A 20,320-nucleotide genomic window follows, 5' to 3' on the forward strand; every position below is an offset into this window, starting at 1 on the left:
CATCTATCCATACACTCATCCACCCACCCATTCATTCATTCATCCATCCATTCATCTATATCCATCCACCCACCCACCCACCCATCCATCTATCCATCTATCCATCCATCCATCCATCCATTCATCTGCTCACCCATTCACCCATCCATCTACTTATCCATCCACCCACCCATCCATTTATTCATTCATCCCATCTATCTGTCCATCCATCCATCCAACCATCCATCCATCTACATCCATCCATCCATCCACCCATCCCTCCATTCACCCACCCATCCATTCATCTGCTCACCCATCCACCCATACATCTACTCATCCATCCATCCACTCACCCCATCCATTTATTCATTCATCCCATCCATTCATCTATCCATCCATCCATCCACCCATCCATCCATTCACCCACCCATCCATTCATCTGCTCACCCATCCACCCATACATCTACTCATCCATCCATCCACTCACCCCATCCATTTATTCATTCATTCCATCCATTCATCTATCCATTCACCCACCCATCCATTCATCTGCTCACCCATTCACCCATCCATCTACTTATTCATCCACCCACCCATCCATTTATTCATTCATCTCATCTATCTATCTGTCCATCCATCCAACCATCCATCCATCTACATCCATCCATCCACCCATCCATCCATTCACCCACCCATCCATTCATCTGCTCACCCATCCACCCATACATCTACTCATCCATCCATCCACTCACCCCATCCATTTATTCATTCATCCCATCCATTCATCCATCCATCCATCCATCCATCCATCTATCCATCCATCTACACCCATCCATCTACCCATCCACCTATCCATCCATCCATTCACCAACTCATCCATTCATCTGCTCACCCATCCACCCATCCATCTACTCATCATCCACCCATCGATCCATTCAAAAATTTATCCACTCATCCATTTGTTCATCAGCCCATAATTACATTCATCCATCACCCCACCCATCCATCTGCTCATCCATCTGCTCATCCATCCATCCATCTATCTATCCATCCATCCATCCATCCATCCATCCATATTGCTAGTAATTATTGAGTGACTCTTATGTGCCAAGCATTGTGGTAGTTACCTTGTCTCCTGGCATTTATTTACCTGTGGCAAACACACTTAAATCTTACCTCCAGCCTCTGGAATATACTAGAAACAATTTTAAGTCCTCTCATTAGAATTTGCTGTCTCCCAGCCCAGCATTAATAGTTATTTTCATTGCTCAGTAGCGGAACATCAGATAGTAATATCCATTATGTGATGAGTGCTGGCTGAATGGCACTTAGCAAAGCCTTCTGTACATCCTGGCTCATTTAATTCTAATGGTCATCCTAAGAAATGTGATTAAGAAATGTGTATTATTGTCTACATTGTAATCTTTTTATGGTGAAGTACAACATACATGAAAAAAAGCATGAAAATGTAAAGTATGGGTCTATTATTTATCGTAAAACAAAGATGTATACAATGAGGTTAAAAAATTCAAACATTGCCAGCATCCAGAAGGCTCGTTCATGCCCCCTTTTAATTGCTACCCGCTTTCTCTCCCTGGAAGTGACCACCATCCTGATATATGTGGTGGTGGCTTCTCTGATTGTTTTTATAGTTTTACCATCTAAGCATGTATCCCCAAGTACTATAGTTTCATTTTGCCTGTTTGTTTTACTTTAAACTTTACATAAATCACATTGTACGTCTCTTTCAGTGACTTTATTTTCCTCAAGATTAAATTCTGAAATTCATACTTACTGTTTCATTAGGCAGTGATCGATTCTCATTTCTGTGTAGTATTTTATTGTATGAATATACTACAGTTTATTTTCCATTCTACTGTATTTGGTCATGTGTGTTTTTCCAGTTTTTCACTATTATGAATAATGATGCTAGGAGCATTCTTGCACACATCTTCCACTGAAAAAGGGCAGTCATTTCATTGGATATGTAAATGGGAGTGAGATTACTAGGTGGTAGGCATGTGTTCAATTTTGGTATCTAGTGCTGAACAACTTTCCTAAACAGTGGCACTAATTTATCTTCCCACCTGTAGTGGACAGGAGGTCAGTTCCCTGCATCTTCACCATCACTTGGTACCACCAGTCTTTCTAATTTCAGCTTATCTGATGGTATGTAGTGGTAGTATCTCTTCACGATTTTAATTTGCATTCCATCTATGACAAACAAGGTTGAGTGTCTTTTCATACGTTTACTAGACATTTGCATACCATCTTTTGTGAAGTACATTTTGAAGTCTTGCTCATTTTTTTAAAACTCAATTTTCTGCTCTTATTTGTAGGATGTTTTCCGGATGCAAGGTCCTTTTGTTGTTAAATGAGTGGCAAATGGCTTTTCCTAATCTGTCACTTGCCTTTTAATACATTAAAAGCTATCTTTGGAATGAGATCATGTCTTTTGCAGGAACATAGATGGAGCTGGAGACTATTATCCTTAGCAAACTAATGCGGGAACAGAAAAGCAAATACCACATGTTCTCACTTACAAGTGGGAGCTAAAATGATGAGAACGCATGGACACAAAGGGAATTGCAGACACTGGGGCCTTCGTGACAGAAGAGAGTGGGGGGAGGGAAAGGAGCAGAAAAGATAACTGTTTGGGGATGGGTGTGGTGGCTCACACCTATAATCCCAGCACTTTGGGAGGCCGAGGTGGGCAAATCACCTGAGGTTGGGAGTTTGAGACCAGCCTGGCCAACATGGTAAAACCCCATCTCTACTAAAAATACAAAAATTAGGCCAGACGTGGTGGCTCACACCTGTAATCCCAGCACTTTGGGAGGCCGAGGCAGACTGATCACTTGAGGTCAGGAGTTCAAAACCAGCCTGGCCAACATGGCGAAACTCCATCTCTACTAAAAATACAAAAATTAGCCAGGCGTTGTGGCAGACACCTGTAGTCCCAGCCATACTCAGGAGCCTGAGGCAGGAGAATCACTTGAACTTGGGACACGGAGGTTGCAGTGAGCTGAGATCATGCCACTGCACTCCAGCCTTGGGGACAGAGCAAGACTCTGTCTCAAAAAAAAAAAAAAAAAAAAAAAAAAAAAAGATAGCTATTAGATACTGGACTTAATACCTGGGCAATGAAGTAATCTGTACAACAAACCCCCAAGATATGAATTTACCTATGCAACAAACCTTCACATGTACCCACAAACCTAAAATAAAAGTGAAAACAAAACTGTCTTTAGATATTTTCAGTGTAATCTAACTTACCAACCATTACCTTTATGGTTAGTGCTTTTTGTGTCCTGCTTAAGAAATCGTTCCCTGCCCTAAAGCCATAAGGATATTCGTGTATGTATTAGTCATGGTCAAGTTAGGAAAACAGAAATCACACTATAAATTTCAGGAGAGAATCTAATAAAGAGAAATGGTCACACAGGTTTCAGAGTCTGAAAACCAAAACAGGAGCCCTAAGGTAACAGACAATAGCTTCAGAAATGGGTACTGCCTCAAAGACTAGAGGAGCAAAGGCAAGAGGGTGGTGGTATCAAAACCTAGTAGCTCGGAGAAGGGATCTCTCACAGCGAGGAGGCTCAGACTTCTAAGGGGAACTGCTGTCCCGCGGTGCTGATAGCCCTGAGGGGCTGTGATGAGATTGGTTCTAGGGTTGTTGAAAGAAGCTGAAGGCTGGAACCAGAATGCTGCCCAGGTGATGGCAACAGTGCAGAGACCATCTCTACTTCGCTCGTCCTGAATTTCCATCTCTTTCTAGCAGCTCCTATTGCAAATTCTAGCAGGAAGCCAACCGTCAAGGGGGAAATGAAGAGTCCTGGCCCCAGAATTACAAAGCAGGACAAAGAAGTGTAGGTGTGGAGCTGAGAGACAAGAGCTTAATAACGATTATTTTGTTTTTGAGACAGAGTCTTACTCTGTCGCCCAGGTTGGAGTGCAATGGTGTGATCTCGGCTCACTGCAACCTCTGTCTCCTGGACTTAAACGATTCTCGTGCCTTGGCCTCCCGAGTAGCTGGTATTACAGGTGTGTGCCACGATGCCTGGCTAATTTTTGTATTTTTAGTAGAGATGAGGTTTTGCCATGTTGGCCAGGCTGGTCTCGAACTTCTGGCTTCAAGTGATCCTCCAGCCTTGGCCTCCCAAAGTGCTAGAATTACAGGCGTGAGCCACCGTGTCCGGCCACAGTTATCTTCTCGAGAAGCCTTGTGGTTTTGCCTTTTAGCTGTACCTAAAACCCGCCTGGAATTGGTCTTTGAATGATGACAAGGGTCTGGTATCACTTTTTCCCCATATGGAATTGACTTGGCATCACTCGTTGGAAGGTCGCCTTTTCCCATTGCACTCGAGTGCCATGTTTGTCATTGATCTAGAGGGCCTGCTTCTAGAGATTCCGTTATGTATTCGTCTAAACTTGCACCAACATCACACTCTTTTAACGTAGCTTTAAAATCAAGTTTGACATCTGGTAGAGTAAGTCATCTTACTCTGTTCTTCAAGACTCTCTCGGCTATTCTTGGCCCGTTGGATTTCCATTTGATTCTAGAATAAGCTTTTTAATTTCCATAAACATTTTGCTAAGATTTTAATTTAAATCACATTAACTCTATAGGTAACTTTGGGAAGAACTGATATCTTTACAATATTGACTTTTTCAATCTAAGAATATGGCTTATTTCTTCATATATTTAGGGTTTTTTGTTTGTTTTAATATTTATGTCTTCGGTGTAGAGGTCTTACATATATTTTATCACATTTATTCTTAGGTATTTGATTTTTTTAACTTATTATGAAATAATTTCCAAATTAAAGAAAGGTTTTAAGAATAGTACAGAGGAATCCCTCGTTCCCTTTACTCAATGTTTTTCAACACTTAACAAAACATTTTACCACATTCACTTGTTTATTCTTTCTCTCTTTTTCATTCTCTCTATATGTGTATGTTATTTTTATTTTCCATCTTTTCCTTAATAATCTGGGAGTAGATTGCATGAATCAGGCTCCTTTACTCGTTTATATTTCAATGTTTTGTAAGAACAGAGAGAGTCTCTCATGTAACCATAGTACAGTTATCAAATTCAGAACATTTGACCTTGATCCTTGATAGAATACTTGTATATAATGTAGTCTATCTTCCAGTTCATCAGTCATCTTAATGACGTCCTTTCTAGCATTGTTTCCCTGGAGGTACAGGGTCTCGTTCAGAGACACCTACTGCATTTAGTTGTCAATTTGTGCTAGTTTTCTTTAATTTGGCATAGTTTCTTTTTCTTTCTTTTTTTGTTTGAGATGGAGTCTAGCTCTGTCACCCAGGCTGTAGTGCAGTGGCACAATCTCAGCTTACTGAAACCTCCACCTCCTGGGTTCAAGAGATCCTCCTGCCTCAGCTTCCCAAGTAGCTGCAGCTACAGGCACGTGCCACCATGTCTGGCTAATTTTTGTATTTTTAGTAGAGACGAGGTTTCACCAAGGTTTGAGGCTGGTCTCAAACTCCTGGCCTCATGTGATCTGCCCGCCTTGGCCTCCCAAAGTGCTGGGATTGCAGGCATAAACCACCACACCTCACCTAATTTTTACTTAGTTTCTTAAGCTTTTTGTTTTTCATGATATTGACAATTTTGAAGAATATAAGCCAGTTATTTTATCAAATGTTTCTCAATTTGAATTTGTCTCATGTTTCCCCATTATTATGTTTAGGCTATATATCCCTGGCTAGAATATTATGGAAGTCATGTTGTGTCTCTTGGGGTATCACCTATGAAGGCCTGTCACCCCACTTGCCTCTTGTGGGTAATAATTTTGATCACCTGCCCAAGTTACTGTTCAGTTTTTCCACTGTATATTTACTATGTTCTCCCTTGGAGCTAATAAGCAATCTATGGGGAAACACTGGGACCATGAGGACATCCTTCTCCTCATCCAAATTTCCTTTTAATTTTAGCTTTCATTGATGATTCTTGTCTCAACCAATCTTTGCTATAACGATTGCAGAAATATGATTTTCCAACTCCACCCTTCCTTCTGTGTTTATCATTCAGGATTCTACTGTCAGGAGGAGCCCTCTCTTGTCCTTCATTTTTTGTTTGTTTGTTTTTCTATTTATTAGTATCATTTTTTAGAGGCTAGGTCTAGTTCTGTTACGTTGTGGAGAGTGCAGTGGCATGATCATAGCTCACTACAGCCTTGATCTCCTGTGCTCAAGCAATCCTCCTGCCTCCGCCTCCTGAGTAACTAGGACTATAGGCTTGTGCCCTGTGCCTGCAGGCCTTACTATGTTGCCCAGGCTGGTTTCAAACTCTTGGGCTCAAGTGATCCTCCTGCCTCGGTCTCTCAAAGTGTTGGGATTACAGGCATGAGCCACTGTGCCTGAGACTGTTTATTTTATGGATTCATGGATTCCCATTACATTTAATGGGGTATAATCCATACTGTCCTTATTTATTTTGACGCTCAAATTGTCCTAGATTTGGGTCATAGGAGCATCTTCAGGCTGGTTCCTACATCCTTCGGCATGCTCTCCTCCTCTGCTTTAAGTATGTCATTGATTTCTAGGCCTGTACAATACTCCAGGCTCATCTTGTGCCTTCCCTGTCTCAGCTCTAAGACTGTCGATATCTCTAACAAGCCCTTGGTCCTAGATCTGGTTGTAGTTATGCTGTTGCCAGTGGGTGTCATTGTTTCTAGGGTGTTTCAGTGGCTAGAGCTAGGATAAATATGTGTGTGTGTTCACATACGCATAAATAAAACCATGCAATACTATAATATGTATGTGTGTGAGTGTATCTATATCTATATATGGTTATATTATTAGAAATATACATTCATATTGAGATCTCCAATTCCAATTCAATGCAAATGTTCTTCTTTCACCCAGGACTGTCCACATATCTTGCAGAGTCCAAGTAAAATGTGGGACTCTGTTTTCAAAATTTATTCAGTATTTCAAAACAGCAACAGCAGAGCATTAACCCACATAAAGGGCAAGGGGTCCTGGCCACACATGGGGCCCTGCGTGATGGCCTTGGTCTCATGTGTGTGAAGCAGGCCTTGCCTCTATTATTCTCATGGGAAGAATGCTGGCTTACGGCACGGACACCATAACGCAGGGCTGTCTGCAGAATCTGGGGACTATGTGCAAAATAAAAAGCAGAATTTAGAGGTGCTAAATTATCAATCTTTCACCTCTTTTCTCTTGTCATGTTGTTTTTCAAAATTTGCTATTTAATGTTATTCAAAATAAAGAAACATTTAAGTTATTAGCACGAGTTCTACAGTTCATCCTTATATTGTGCAGTGACAATTTTACATGCAAACATAAGAGCATTTAGCTCCTAAAAGGATTCACTACAATCACACAATTGTTATTTCCCACCTTGTACACGCATATGTATCCTGTTCTTGTGAGAACAGTGGAAATATTGTACAAAACACACTCAACTGCTTTTATTCACCGCTTGATATGCTCATGTTCTGCCAGTGCTGGTTACCCTGGATGTACGTGCTAATGAGTGAGGAAGGTCTGAAAGAAGGAACTGTGGCTTTCCCTGGTTTTCTCTTTCCTCACTTCAGCATGTGTACTTGGTGAATACAGGGAAGTAGGAGGTCAGGATGAGGCTGCTTGGTGGTTAGCGTTTCTTAGAACGTCATTGCCTTCTTTCTGCAGTCAGAGCAGGTTCTGGGTCAAACAGAAAGTACGGTCTCTCGGGGCTGTCCGTGTTGTTACTTACCCATTTGTAGACATACCTTGCTTCCTTTCAGCCCCTCCTACTCACTTGCTGAATTCCCAGGCACATGGCAGCAAGCTTCACTTCTCAAACATCAGTCCAAAGAACAAATTACTGGCCAGGCGCCGTGGCTCATGCCAGTAATCTCAGCACTTTGGAAGGCCGAGGCGGGCAGATCACCTGAGGCAGGAGTTCGAGACCAGCCTGTCCAACATGGCGAAACCCCGTCTCTACTAAAAATACAAAAATTAGCCGGGCGTGGTGGCGGGCACTTGTAATCCCATCTACTCTGGAGGCTGAGGCAGGAGAGGCAGGAGAATTGCTTGAACCTGGGAGGCGGAGGTTGCAGTGAGCTGAGATGGCACCACTATACTCCAGCCTGGGTGACACAGTGAGACTCTATCTCAAAAAAAAAAAAAAAAAAAAATTCAAATTACTAAGAATTTCAAGCTGGCAATGACAGTGTTAAACCACGTGTAGTGTCCTGAGTGTGGGGCCTTGTGCAATGGAGCAGTTCTCACCTCCCCTGCTTTTCAAGGATTTCCTGTCTCCCCTCCCCCACGCCCCTTGCATGGCCTGGAAGCCACAGGCAGAGCCCCCATGGTGGTTATGCTGAGATTAGCTGTGGAATTCTCGGCATCATCGGAAGTTACTCTGTATCCCAGTAATGCCGAAAGCGTGTGTGTCTCATTAGTACTTCTTGATAAACTCTTTTTTGGAGATTGGGTAGAGGGTTTTTAATTCAAGTGGCTGCTATTATGCCTCATGCTAGGAACTTTCTTTGGGGTGCTTTTCTCTACTATTATAAAAATTATATAAGGCCGGGCACGGTGGCTCGTGCCTGTAATCCCAGCACTCTGGGAGGCCGAGGCGGGCGGATGACTTGAGGTCAGGAGTTTGAGACCAGCCTGGCCAACATGGTGAAACCTCAACTTTACTAAAAATACAAAAATTAGCCAGGCGTGTTTGCACGCACCTGTAATCCCAGCTACTCGGGAGGCTGAGGCAGGAGATTGTGCCACCGTACTCCAGCCTGGGTGACAGAATGATACTCTGTCTCCAAATAAGAAAAATAAATAAAAAAATAGAAATTATATAAATATATTTAATTAAAAAAAGATTAGTTAATAACTTTTGTTTTTGTACCGGATCATACATTCATAAATTTCAAACATAAAGAGGTTAAAGAGGCCGGGTGAGGTGGCTCATGCCTATAGTCCCAGCACTTTGGGAGGCTGAGATAGGTTAATCACTTGAGCCCAGGGGTTCGAGACCAGCCTGGGCAACATGGCCAAAACCCTGTCTTGACTAAAAATACAAAAAACTAGCTGGGCACGGTGGTGCATGCCTGTAGTCCCAGCTATTTGGGAGGCTGAGGTAGGAGGATCACCTGAGCCCAGGAAGTTGAGGCTGCAGTAAGCTGAGATTGTACCACTGCACTCCAGCCTAGGAGACGAGAGTGAGATCTTGTCTCAAAAAAAAAAAAAAAAAAAAAACGGTTAAAGATTTTTTTAAAAAATTATTTTTTAATTATTTACTGCTAGTATGTAGAAATGACAATTGCTTTTTAAAAAAGTAGTTCTAAACGTGGGCTCCCCTCCCTGGGTCTTCATCTTCTCTGCAGGACAAGTCTTCACTATATTTTTACTTCCCAATATGCCCAAGCAGATTATTTTTACGTTTTTTTTTTCAGCTGTTAGATGAAGATAATGAGATACCAAGAACATAAATAACTTTTCCTAAACAAATTTAAGACTGAATTATAGACTCAGTGATCTAGGATGATTTATGTGCTTATTTATTTTTAGAGATGGTTGTCTTGCTATGTTGCCCAGGCTGGTCTTGAACTCCTGGGCCCAAGCAATCCTCTTGCCTCAGCCTCCCGAGCAGCTGGGACTACAGGGATGCACCACTGCACCTGGATACGATGATTTAGTCTTGTCTTAAGGAGCAACACATATGTTCTTTTTCCCCTTTACAGATTCCAGGGTCTGTTTTATCTGTGTGATAAGGCCATGGGGAAAATGCAGTGAGCATGGGCTTTGCCATAGGTAAGATGTTGCAGTTAGGAAGGTGGAAGTGACTTAGGGTGGAGAAATGGGAGGAGAAATCGGTTTAGTGTGTGGAGAGGAGGGGCAGTAAGACTTAACTCTTCCCAGGGGTAGACATTAAATGGCTCGTATTTCCGGTCACCGACTGAGTCATTTTGTACCTGGACAACTTCAGAAGTCAGCATGTCAATGCATAAATGAAGAGGGCCTTATGATGTGACTCTATTTGATACATTTTTATCTACTTATTTTGAAAATGAGGCCAGGTGTGGTGGCTCACGCTTGTAATCCCAGCACTTTGGGAGGCTGAGGCAGGTGGATCACCTGAGGTCAGGAGTTTGACACCAGTCTGGCCAACATGGTGAGACCCGGTCTCTACTAAAAATACAAAAATTAGCTGGGTGTGGTGGTGTGCGCATGTAGTCCCACCTACTTGGGAGGCTGAGGCAGGAGAATCGCTTGAACCTGGGAGGCTGAGGTTGCAGTGAGCCAAGATCATGCCATTGCACACCAGCCTCGGCAAAAAGAGCAAAACCCCATCTCAAAAACAAACGAACAAACAAGCAAAACAAAACAACAACAACAAAAGAAAATGGGTGTTTAAAGACTTGGGAACATGGGACAAGAATCCTGTGCTCTACTTTCTGGCAAGCTACGACCCAGAACCAGTTGCTTTACCTCTCCACAGATCTCTCACGGAGATGATGATGCCTTCTTTTCCCCATTTCATAAGAGAAATATAAGGTACCTAATATTACTCATTCTTCTACCACGAAACTAGAGGAATATTTTTGAGGTAACTGATTGTGTCATGCAAGGTTTAGAAGCCCTTCAATGGTTTCCTGTTGCTCTTGGGTTTAATGACACACGTCCTAAGCACAGCTCACCATGTCCTGGGGCATCTGGTTCTTGCCCGTCTCTCTAGCCTCAGCTCACCCTACACTCCTCGGCCACAGAGGCTTTCTTGAACTCTTGTTTTTGCACACTCCCTCCCATGTAACATCTTTGTGCTTGCTGTTCCCTCTGGCTAGTAAGGGTCCAGTTCCGTCTTTACCAGGTGGTTTCTTTTTTTTTTTTTTGGAGACGGAGTCTCGCTCTGTCGCCCAGGCTGGAGTGCAGTGGCCGGATCTCAGCTCACTGCAAGCTCCGCCTCCCGGGTCTAGCCATTCTCCTGCCTCAGCCTCCCGAGTAGCTGGGACTACAGACGCCCGCCACCTCGCCCGGCTAGTTTTTTATATTTTTTAGTAGAGACGGGGTTTCACTGTGTTAGTCAGTATGGTCTTGATCTCCTGACCTCGTGATCCGTTTCTAACGCATCGGATGGTGTCATGGCACCAAAGAGTCTTCTCGGCCTCCGGGCTAGATTAGACCCTATGACGTGCACTCATCGGACCACGTGCCTCCTTTGTAGGACACCCAGAGTTGCAGTTTCACCTTTATTGGTGTAATTATTTGCTTCATGCCCGTTCTCTCACTAGACTTAAGCATCTTGAAAGTAGAAACTGGGCCAGTTTTGACTCATCACTCTTTCCCCAAGATCTAACCCCCTGCCTGGGATAGTAAGTACCCACTAAATATTTGCTAAATAAATGAAGGAAGGAAAGACATTTTTATTCATTTTGCCCTAAGTGTAGATTTTCCCAGTCTTTAAACTTGTTTTCTGAAACGTGGGTTTGGCTAAGAAGCCTTCAGGAACAGATTATTGAAACTGGGAAAAAAAGTGAAAGATGCTCTTTCCAATGTCCTTGCTACAAGTAATTAGTATTCAACCACTTCCCCCGTCTGGAACCTACTTTCAAGTGCCAAGAGAAAATGTGTTTAGCATTTAAATGGATTCTTCCGGAACACCAGTGGCCATGCAATTGCTGAAGTAGCCAAGCTCCTGTGCACTGTAAATGTCAGCCTTGTTCCAACACCTCTGATAAGGTAAGGACAGAACCAAAGAAGAGCGTTACATTTTAATTGACAATTTCCTGGTGTGCGTGTGACGCCTGGGAGGCCCAGGCTATGTTCTGTTAGCCACTGAAGGACTCTGACAGCTGCCTCCTGGGGGTGTGGGAGCCAAGAGGCAGGAAGTCAAACTTCAGATGTGTCTGTTGAATGGCAAGATGAAGAGCCTGGTAGCAGTGCTTGCAGAAGGGCTGGAAAGTTGAATTCTTTGAGAGTAATGAAGCCACTTCCGGGAAGGTAGCACAGGGAGCTGATTAAGCCCAGTGTTTGAATCAGACCTCTCTTAGCTCCAGTCCTGGTTCAGTACTCTCTAGGCGTGTGACCCTGGACAAGATGTTCAAGCCCAAGCCTATGAGTCTCTAACTAAGGTTGTGTAGAATAAATGAGGCAGTGTACATAAAACCTTTGATAAAAAGAGAATGTTCAATAAAGGTAACAGGATACTGTGACCCCAAATAGCCGCAGCGCCTTCTCCTGTGGGTGGAGGGTGGAGCCTGTGGGTATTTGTGTGTGCTTTCTCCCCCACACTGTGGGCGTGTATTTATATATTTAAAGCTAAATTGAAATGAACCCTAGTTCAACCTTGAATGGGAAGAAGTATTACAAAAGGGCAATAGGCTATCAGAGACGGGGTGTGGAAGTGCGAGAGGCAGGTAGCTATTTACTTAGGGAATATTTACCAGTCTCTACCATGTGTGGAATCTGTGCTTAGCACTGAGGATGGAGCAGAGGGTGAGACAGACAGTCGCCCCTGCCCCGATGGTGGCTGCCATCCAGCAGGGAGGGCAGCTGTGAAGCATTACATACGTGCTTACTTGTCATTGTGCATGTATGTTGTATGTTACAAACAAGTGCAAAGCACCCCGAGTTCATGGACAGGGGCTGTAACTAGTCTGGTTTGGTGAACAGCTGATGAAGGCAGTGCTGGGAGATGGTAAATGTCCCTCCTGTCCCTTAGGACTTGCAGGTAATGGTCTCCCATGCCCCTCCCTTGACTCCAGGCTGTCTAGTGAAGGTGATCGTTCTGATTGCCCCATTAGGACATCGGGGTTTCTTAAACCCTGAATGATGCCTTGGATTTATGGATTCTGGCCAACATGTTGAAGTAGCTCAATCTGGCTGGGCATGGTGGCTCACGCCTGTAATCCCAGCACTTTGGGAGGCCGAGGTGGGCAGATCACCCGAGGTCAGGAGTTTGAGACCAGCCTGACCAACATGGTGAACCCCGTCTCTACTAAAAATACAAAAATTAGCTGGGCATGGTGGTGGGTGCCTGTAGTCCCAGCTACTTGGGAGGCTGAGGCAGGAGAATTGTTTGAACCCAGGAGGCAGAGGTTGCAGTGAGCCTAGATTGTGCCATTGCACTCCTGCCTGGGTGACAGAGGGAGACTCTGTCTCAAAAAAAAAAAAAAAAAAAAAAAAAAAAAAGGAAAGAAAAAAGAAATAGATCGATCTGGGCTTCTGTGCTTTCATGAGTTTCCATCAGACCTGTTCCATATCCTGGATCTGTGCGTGCCAAGGGCTATGTGGGAAGTTTTCATTTCAGGTCTCTTGAGAACAGGGTTAGATGGAGGAGGTAGGCTTTATTTCAGATTTGGATAATAGGCCTGAGGGCTTGATTTATAGAGACAGTCTCAGAGGAAACGAAAGGAAAAGAAAATACTTTCCATTTTCCTAAAGTGTTCACATGTCTCCTATGCAGTGAGTGGGGCTGAGATTGCAGGGTTTTTGTTTGTTTGTTTGTTTGTTTGATGGAGCCTTGCTCTGTTGCCCAGGCTGGAGAGCAGTGGCATGATTTCAGCTCACGGCAACCTCTGCCTCCCAGGTTCAAGCGATTCTCCTGTCTCAGCCTCCTAAGTAGCTGGGATTACAGGCATCTGCCACCACACCCGGCTAATTTTTTTGTATTTTTAGTAGAGGCAGGGTTTGCTAGGCCCACCTGACGGACGTGATCCATATTCTCATGATGGCTGTGAAATTAGAGATGTGACTAGAAGCAGCTGCTGACCAAAAGTAAAACAAACAAAAATGAGGCCTGGAGTTTTCCCCGTTCCTCTTCTGGGGCCCAAAGAGCTTGCCACGTGGGTGAAAAGCTTTGCCTTCCCGAGAACACCTGCTCTTTAAGAGATCCCTGCCGCCATGCAGCCTACAATTGCCTGACCCTTTGCAGTGTATAAAGCCCTTCACACTTTGAGTGAGGTACCGGGAAATCTGTGTTCTGTTGACAGTTCCGTCAGTCACTCTGGGCTTGAGGGTCCTCTAAGGAAAGCATGGGATTGGACTGCAGTACATTAAGGCCTGAATTGCATCCCTGCCAAAAATATCAGAGTCCTACTCGCCAGCACCTCAGGGTGTGACCTTATTTGGAGAAAAGTCTTTCCAGAGGCGATCAAGTTAAAATGAGGTCATTAGGATGGGCCTTAATCCAGTATGGCTGATGTCCTTATAAAAAGGGAAATTTGGAGACAGGCACGTGCAGAGAGAAGGTGATGAGAAGAGAGAGTGAAGACAGCTGACTACAGGTCAAGGACAGATGCCTGGATAACTCCTTCCCACAGCCTCGGAAGGACCCAGCCCTGCCGACATCTTGATCTTGGACTCCCAGCTTCCAGAATCAGGAGAAAATAAATTTCTGCTGTGGGCCGGTGCAACAGCTCATTCTCATCATCTCAGCACTTCGGGAAGCCGAGGCAGGAGGATCACTTGAGCCCAGGAGACTGAGACCAGCCCGGGCAGCATAGGGAGACCTGTCTCTACAAAAAGTAAAATAGCTGAGCCTGGTGGTGGCACTTACCTGTTGTCCCAGTTACTTGAAAGGCTGAAGGAGAAGACTGCTTGAGCCCAGGAGGTCGAGGCTACAGTGGGCTATGACTACACCACTGTACTCCAGCCTAGGTGACAGAGCGAGATCCTATCTCTAAAAATAAAAATTAAAAAACTGTTGTGTAAGTCCCCCCGTCTGAAGTACTTTGTTGCGACATCCTCAGCACACTAATACAGTGTCCTGAAGCTTTTTTTGTATGTGCTGTAGCCCCTCTGAACCTTCAGGGTTGATCCTGAGCCCCTTCTTAGAATAATGTTTACATTAAAAAAAAAAACACACTTTGGATTACGAAGGAAAGAACTGTTGAAATACTGATATCAAAATGCCAAACATAAACATTTATGATGTAGACATATATGTGCCACTTTAATAGTGTATTTGATAGTGGCAAGTCTGAAAACAACTGTAATTTCACAATAGAGATGAAGGGTAAATACTTTTTCAAGACATCTGCAACAGGCTGGGTGTGGTGGCTCATGCCTGTAACCCCAGCACTTTGGGAGGCCAGTGTATCAGGATTGCTTAAGCCCAGGAGTTTGAGACTCGCCAGGGCAACATAGTAAGACCCCATCTAAAAAGAATTAGCTGGGTGTGGTGGCGCATGCCTATAGTCCCAGCTATTTGGAGGCTGAGGTGGGAGGATCCCTTGAGCCCGGGAGGTCAAGGTTGCAAGTGAGCTGTGTTGATACCACTGCATTCCAGGTTGGGTGACAGAGCCAGACTCTGTCTCAAAAAAAAAAAAAAAAAAAAAAAAAACCTGCAACAACCATCACGTGACACGAACATATGATTTTTATTGGTGACCGACACAGAGGCTGTTCATGTGGTCACTATCTTCATAATGAAAATGCTAAATACCAGTTCCTGGTTAGTGGAGGAAAAGATTTTTTTTTCCCACCCAAGTTTACATATTCCTGAATTTGATCTGTTCCTGGCCTGGGTGGTGTCCACTAGGGGACTTCTGGGGTCTGTGGTTAGGCGACTGTGGGTGGATTGTCCCATGAGGCTGAGGCCTCTTGCTCTTAGCTTAAGGCTCAGTGACCCTTCAGCACTTGGGGGCCTTGTGCCAGGGACAGGTGGTCCCGGCCACTCCTCTCTGTTGCCATGGTGACAAACCTATGTGGCCTCTGGAAGCTGCTCCCTTCTTGGTCCTCTGTCCAGAGCCTTGCGGCAGCTCGGGTAAATTTCTCTGCATAGCTTGTCTGTGATTCAGCGAAGGAGGTGTGTGGAGAAGGTGCCAGTTCCCTCAGCGGAGCCGCCCTCAGGGCTTGGCCTGACTCAGGCAGGAAGTAGCTGACTCTCCATGCCGGGAACGCTGTCACCAGCCTCGTGATGGAGTCGGGCCTCTGCCGGTGACTCACCACCGTCACCCAGGCGCTGCTCTTGCTGGGAATTTTCTCATGAGCTCATCTGGCCAGTGCAAAGAACCACACAATTGTTCCCCACACGCGTTCTTATTGTGCAAAAGGGAAACCTTGGTTCGGATCTTGTGGTTTTTTTTTTTTTTTTTTTTTTGAGATGGAGTCTCACTCTGTCAGCCAGGCTGGAGTGCAGTGGCAAGATCTTGGCTCACTGCAACTTCCGTCTCCCGGGATTCTCCTGCCTCAGCCTCTCGAGTAGCTGGGATTATAGGCACGTGCCACCACGCCCAGCTAATTTTTGTATTTTTCATAGAGACAATGACATCACCAAGAATGAATCTTTTTTTTTTTTTTAATGGCTTAAGGGGTATATGGCTCTTCAAATACACGCAGGGGTTATGCTTTCTCCATCTGGAGAGTGATGCTCCCCCTGCAGCCCAGTGATTCCGAGACAGGCTTTCTTCAGGCTGGAGTTATCTCATTCATTGAAACGTGCTTGATATTTCATGCTTGAAATAAAGATGTCCCCCAATTCGTGGCACCTTGTGTTTGACAGATAGCCTGCATAGAGACAGAGTCTAGGCCGGGCGCGGTGGCTCACGCCTGTAATCCCAGCACTTTGGGAGGCCGAGACGGGCGGATCACGAGGTCAGGAGATGGAGACCATCCTGGCTAACACGGTGAAACCCCGTCTCTACTAAAAAAATACAAAAAACTAGCCGGGCGAGGTGGTGGCGCCTGTAGTCCCAGCTACTCGGGAGGCTGAGGCAGGAGAATGGCGTAAACCCGGGAGGCGGAGCTCAGCAGTGAGCTGAGATCCGGCCACTGCACTCCAGCCTGGGCGGCAGAGCGAGACTCCGTCTCAAAAAAAAAAAAAAAAAAAAAAAAAAAGACAGAGTCTATCAGGGAATGAGAGGATTTTTGGTAAAAACGACCAAAACTTCTACTGACCCAAGAGAAGGCTTTGGTTGCTTGGAGTGGATTATCAGCCAAATGCTACCTTTATTTTGTGGGATTTTGGCCTTTGAATCAGGTTCATGGGTGGCATGTTATAGAAATAGGGTAAAAAACGGGATAATTCTTCAAAAAGAAGTGGGGCATAGGATGGGAGGGGTTGTTGTTTATTTATATGTACGTGTCATAAAAATATTTTAGATCGTAATTTAGCAAATATATGAAAGTGGAAAATGTGTTTATGGATCTATTTAACAAAAGGGCCATGCTTCAGAAAAAAAAAAAATCCCAAGAAACAAACCAAAAAATGCCCAAAAGAGAAATCTCTGTGTGGGAGACTATCATTTAGCCGCAGACAGGATAGTTACAGGTTAATTGCTGGCTTTATCTAACTACCAGCTACAATAACTCCAATTTGGGGTCGACCAAGGACCAGTGAACTTCGCTTTCTCTGGGCAACGGCTGAGATGTTGCAGCTGCAAGTAGGGTTAAATAACCTCCAATAAAGGAAAAAACTTGCAGAGTAATTCCGTTAAGAAATTTGACATAATTATAGATTCAAGGATGATGCAAACAGAAAGTGGACAGGAAGGTCCTTGTCCCCTTGCTTCAGTTTCTCCCAATGTGACATCTTACATAGCTGCAGTACAATATCACCACCATGATATTGAGACTGGGTCACAGAACCTACCTAGATTTCCCGTTTTATATGTGTTTGTGTGTGTCTGTGTGTGTGTGTGTGTGTGTGAGTATATAGTTCTGTGCAGGTTTATCACATGTGTGGATTCTTACAACCATCACCCAAATCAAGATACATCTTGATTTTGCTCCATCACCAGGAGGATCCCTCATGCTACCCCTTTTACAGCCTCAAGTCCCCTTCCCTCCTTTCCCCTCCCTACCTGCTGGCAGCCACTAACCTGTTCTCCATCGCCATAATTTTGTCATTTCAGAATGTTGAATAAATGGAATCATACCATACGTGATATGGTTTGGACCTGTGTCCCCGCCCAAATTTCATGTTGAAATGTAATCCCCAATGCTGCAGGTGGGGCCTGGTAGAAGGTGATTGGATCATGGGGCTGGTTTCTTTTTCTTTTTCTTTTCTTTTTTTGAGACAGAGTTTTGCTCTTTCACCCAGGCTGGAGTGCAGTGGTACAATCTGGTCTCACTGCAACCTCTGCCTCCTGGGTTCCAGCAATTCTCCTGCCTCAGGCTCCTGAGTAGCCGGGATTACAGGTGCACACCAACATGCCCAGCTAATTTTTGTATTTTTAGCAGAAACGGGGTTTCATCATGTTGGCCAGGCTGATCTTGAACTCCTGACCTCAAGTGATCTGCCTGCCTTGGCCTCCCAAAGTGCTGGGATTTACGGGTGTGAGCCACCACAGCCAGCCGTTGGGGTGGTTTCTAATGGTTTGTATCATTTCCCTTGTGCTGTGCTGACAATAGAGTTCTTACAAGATCTGTCTGTTTAAAAGTGTGTGGCATATCCCTGCCCCCGCACCTTCCTCCCGCTCTGGCCGTGTAAGATGTGCCTGCTTCCTCTTTGCCTTCTGCCATGATTGTAAGTTACCTCAGGCTTCCCTAGAAGCTGAGCAGATGCCAGCATCACACTTTCTGTACAGCCTAAGGAACTGTGAGCTAATGAAACCTCTTTTCTTCATAGATTACCCAGTCTCAAGTATTTCTTTATAGCAGTGTGAGAATGGACTAATACAGTATGTAACCTGCTAGTGGACTTCTTCAATCAGAAGGATTCCTTTGAGATCCATCCAAGTCATTTCTGTATTAATAGTTTTTTTTTTTTTTTTTTTGAGGCAGAGTCTCGTTCTGTCACCAAGCTGGAGTGCAGTGGCGCGATCTCTGGCTCACTGCAAACTCCGCCTCCTGGGTTCAAGTTATTCTCCTGCCTCAGCCTCCTGAGTAGCTGGGACTACAGGCGTGCACCACCACGCCCAGCTAATTTTTGTATTTTTAGTAGAGACGGGCTCTCACCATGTTTGCCAGGTTGGTCTCAATCTCGACCTCATGATCTGCCTGCCTCGGCCTCCCAAAGTGCTGGGATTACAGGCATGAGCCGCCACGCCTGGCTAGTTTGTTCCTTTTTGTAGGTGAGTGGTATTCTGTGGTTTGGATCAGCCACTGTTGATGGTTTTTTTTTTTTTTTTTTTAGTCTTGCTCTGTTGCCAGGCTGGAGTGCAGTGGCGTGATCTCGGGTCACTGCAACCTCCAACTCCCTGGTTCAAACAACTCTCCTGCATCAGCCTCCCAAGTAGCTGGGATTACAGGCACATGCCACCATGCCCAGCTAATTTTTGTATTTTTGTTAGAGACAGGGTTTCACCGTGTTGGCCAGGATGGTCTCGATCTCCTGACTTTGTGATCTGCCCGCCTCCGCCTCCCAAAGTGCTGGGATTACAGGTGTGAGCCACTGCGCCCAGCCAGCCACTGTTGATTTTTAACCGCTTCTCCTCTGAAGACCATTTGGGTTGTTTCCAGCTTGAGGTTATTTCGAATAAAATAGCCATCTGCGTAGCCATTTTAAAGCTAAAGTGGATACTGACTTCTAGATTAGAGGTTTGCAGAGGGTAGACTTTTATACACATTTTTGTCCTCTAGGACTTAGCCTACTGCTTGCATGCAGATGCTCAATAAATGCTCGTTTAAGGAATGAATAGACACATAGGAGCCACTTAAGGAGACAGTGTGGTGGGTGGTTAAAACCATGGATTTTAGACTTAAACAGACTTGAATGCTAGGCCTGACATTATTACTTTCTCCCTGAGAGGTCCCATGCAGGCCTCTGCTCCTCATCTGTAAAATGAGATAGGAACAGGACTACTGTTATAGGGCTGCGGTGAGAATTCACTGAGGAAATGCATAAAGTCCTTAGTGTAGTGTCTGTCACACAGCAATTGCTCACTAAACTTCAGTTGTTATGATTACTATTAACAGATCATTGATGTGCATAAGATTATAATAATGCAATAGCTACTAACTTGTTATGGCTTTTATTCTGAATGCTTTTATCCCTCCAGTGAGGACATATCATTTATATAGTTTATATTCATGCACGGTTACATTTTTAAGTCATGTAAATGTGAATTTTTAAAATGTTTCAACTGACTTCTTTTTTAAATAACAACTCTTTCTTAGTGTTATTATCTTAGGAACATTGGTGGTCAACGATCTAACATGCGTACGCATATTTTTAGAAATTTGGAAGGACTGAAATGTTCTTTTCTGTGCAGCCAATCAGGGGTTTCTATCAACCTTGGAAAAGGGCATCTGCTCTTATAAAAATGGGCTGAGCAGATCTTATTTTTCTGTTCATCATATTATAAATTCATCTGGAGGAACAGCAAGGATCTTAGTTCTTTGGTGGATGGATGAGCACTTCGAAGGGAGAAAGGCGCTCTTCCTGCTTCCTGCTGTGTCTGCTGCCTGTGTGCCAGGG

At 44.4% G+C, this 20,320-nt stretch overlaps 1 protein-coding gene across 1 annotated transcript in view; it reads right to left on the reverse strand.

The window, feature by feature from the left end:
* Window positions 1-16,435, reverse strand: part of GDI2 (GDP dissociation inhibitor 2) — a 533,972-nt gene extending 517,537 nt beyond the window's left edge. The window contains exon 1 of the mRNA XM_050804622.1: window positions 16,432-16,435. The gene's annotated coding sequence lies outside the window, so the exon portion shown is untranslated. The remainder of the gene's footprint in view (window positions 1-16,431) is intronic.
* Window positions 16,436-20,320: the final 3,885 nt, after the last annotated feature.

The sequence above is a fragment of the Macaca thibetana genome, chromosome 9, assembly GCF_024542745.1.
Source record: "Macaca thibetana thibetana isolate TM-01 chromosome 9, ASM2454274v1, whole genome shotgun sequence".
NCBI classification, from domain to species: domain Eukaryota; kingdom Metazoa; phylum Chordata; class Mammalia; order Primates; family Cercopithecidae; genus Macaca; species Macaca thibetana.